Source organism: Bison bison, unplaced genomic scaffold, assembly GCF_000754665.1.
Source record: "Bison bison bison isolate TAMUID 2011002044 unplaced genomic scaffold, Bison_UMD1.0 scf7180017864297, whole genome shotgun sequence".
Taxonomy (NCBI): domain Eukaryota; kingdom Metazoa; phylum Chordata; class Mammalia; order Artiodactyla; family Bovidae; genus Bison; species Bison bison.
The window spans coordinates 6,581,456-6,584,499 of NW_011494869.1; positions in this window are offsets into that span (position 1 = coordinate 6,581,456).

Genomic DNA, 3,044 nt, shown 5'->3' on the forward strand with positions numbered 1-3,044 from the left:
ATGTGAGAGAATCATCTTTTTTTTGTTCATGCCCCTTGGCTTGTGGGATCTCAGTTTCCTGACCAGGGCCCCTGGCAGTGGAAGCATGGAGTCCTAACCACTGGACTCAGGGGGAATTCCCATGAATCATTTTCAAAATGAATCCTCCAGCCCCAAGTGATGCCATGTGGAGTAGAGACAAGCTTACTCAGTTTACAGATTTGTGAGCAAATAAATATTTTTGTTGATTGTCACTGTAAGTCACTCTCTTATGGGGTAATTTGTTAGGAAGCCATATTTCTCTACCTTATATTTCTGCTTGTTCTTTTAAAAGATATTTATTTATTTATTATTTGGCTGCACTGGGTCTTGGTTGCCACTCTCAGGGGCTTTTCTCTTGTTGCCATGTAGCAGCTTCTCTTGTTGCAAAGCATGGTCTGTAGAGTGCACGGGCTTCAGTAGTTGTGGCATGCAGGCTCAGTTGCCCTGCAGCATGTGGGATCTTATGTTTGACCCCTGACTAGGGGTCAAACCCACTTTACCGGCATTGCAAGGCAGATTTTTAACCACTGGACCACCAGGGAAGTCCCCTCTGCTTGTTCTTTTTTATACTTTATTGTTTCATATGGCTAATATTCTACCTTATCTTTTGTAATATGTTTATTAGTCTACTTTTGAATTTTTGATCCATGTATTCTGATCCTTTCCCCAATAAATGTTTTCTTTTTCTTTTCTAAAAATTAATTTAATTGGAGGCTAATTACTTTACAATATTGTAGTGGTTTTTGCCATACGTTGACATTAATCAGCCACTGGTGTACATGTGTCCCCCATCCTGAACTCCCCTCCCACCTCCCTCCCCATCCCATCCCTCTGGATCATCCCAGTGCACCAGCCCTGAGCACCCTGTCTCATGCATCAAAGCTGGACTGGCGATCTGTTTCACATATGATAATATACATGTTTCAGTGCTATTCTCTCAAATCATCCCACCCTCGCCTTCTCCCACAGAGTACAAAAGACTGTTCTTTAAGATGTTTTCTTTTGAAATGTCTGTGCTTGTCAAATGTCTGTTTCTTTTTGCCTATTATTTTTGCCCATGAGTACCCTGATGGTGCAGGCTACTTGACCAGTCAATAGTACGAGGGAAATTGTATCCTAGCTACAGAGTCTTGCAGAGTCTAAGGTTTCAGTTGGACTATAGTAGCCTATCTTCCCCACATAGCACCTGACCCTACCCCTGAGGAGAGAGGCCAGGTGTGGGGGCTGCACCTATTCATTCTTTAGTCAAAAAATGTGTTGGGGCCAAGACTGAAGATACCAAGGTGAGGAGACTGAAACAGTCCTGCCAGTGTGAGATCCACATACAAGAAACATTAAAGATCTCCACCAACACACTTCTCCCTGCAGTGAGTCCTATGAAAGGAAAGTGCCTCACACGAGGATGAAGTGGGGTGGTGGGAAGGTGGGGTGTGTTTCAGAGATGTTTTCTGGAGAAGAAGCAGTATTCCAAGCTGAGACCCCCTCCATACAAAGGAGTTTGGTAAATGGCAGGGGTGGTGGGGGGCAGGTAGAAAGGCATCCTGTCAGGCACAGGTGCTGCACAGAAACCCCTTGAGTTTGGGGAAGTGAAAGAAGCCAGAAAGGCTGAGGCTGGGGCAGAGGATGAGGAGAGATACAGCTGAAGAGACTGGAGGGGCCGGATGGAGCAGGGCTGTGTGGACCAAGAGAAGAGTTTGGGCTTTCTTTTCAAAAGAGGTGGCTCTTAGGACTTCCCTGGTGGTCGTAGCTAAGACTCCATACTCCCAATGCAGGGGGTCCAGGTTCGATCCCTGGTCAAGGAACTAGATCACATATGCCGTAACTAAGAGTTCACATGCCCGAAACTAAAGTTCTGGAGTGCCGCAATGAAGACCTGGTGCAGTCAAATAAATAAGTAAATTTTTTTTTTTTTTAAAGACGAGATGGCTCTACCATGAGCAGGGAGTTCATTGGAAGGCTGCTACTGTGAGCAACTGAATGTGGCATGAAAGACAGACCAAAGCAACAGGCCTTGGCTGGGATGAGAGTAGGGTAGGGGCCAGAATAGAGGTCAGCTCCCAGGTCCTCCTGCAGGGCCCAGAGACTGATTCCTGATTCCATCCCAGAGACAAAGGTCAGAGAACGCAGAGTCTATAGTAGGTTGGAAAGATACCACTAATTCTGATATTCTAAAACCCTCTGAGTCATAAAAGGGAGAAAAAAATGGAGGTGGGCACTGGGGTTTTCTGATAGAGAAATAGCTGAAAGAATGGTCTAGATGTTAAAGTAAAGCCACCTGAATAAACTTATCTGAAGCAATGGCATAGAAAGTGAAAGAAAATTAATAGTAAAGAAATAAATGGCTTGGGTAGATAGCATCACCAACTCAGTGGACATGAATTTGAGCAAAGGGAGATAGTGGAGGACAGAGCAACCTGGTGTGCTTCAGTCCCTAGGGTCGCAAAGAGTCGGACATGACTTGGCGACTGCACAATAACAAAAAGGAATCCCCAGGAGGTGAGACAGAAAAAGATAAAATTGAGATGAAAGAACTTGGCTAAAGAATCCAGTGCAGCGTCTGAAGAGGCCCATGGGGCTGGACGAGGGGGAATGGGTGTCCTTACTTCCAAGAAGGAAGCAGCCTCTAGTGAAAGGGCACGGATCCCCCCAGCAGCCTCCAACAGAGAGACACTGTCGGGTGGGCGAAGGGATGGGATCTTCCTGGGGCTCCCTCGGTTTCCAGGGACGCGGAGGAGAGGTGGAAGACAGAGACGATGAAAATGGGGATAGGGTGCCGAGGAGGCCCCTGGGCGGTTCTTGAATGAGCTCTGGGCTCCTGCCTACTCTTCCCCGGCCCTGCATCACAGAAATGTCACTGAGCGCTCGCTCACTAGGCACAAAGCTCACCTCGTGCCTCACCTCAGGAGCCCTCGTCAGCCCCAAGCGCATTTCCTCATTTTACAAGCACTGCATCTGAAGCTCAGAGAGGGCGGGTCACCGCCCGAGGTCACACAGGAATCGGGCCTCCCCAGGGCGTGGAATAG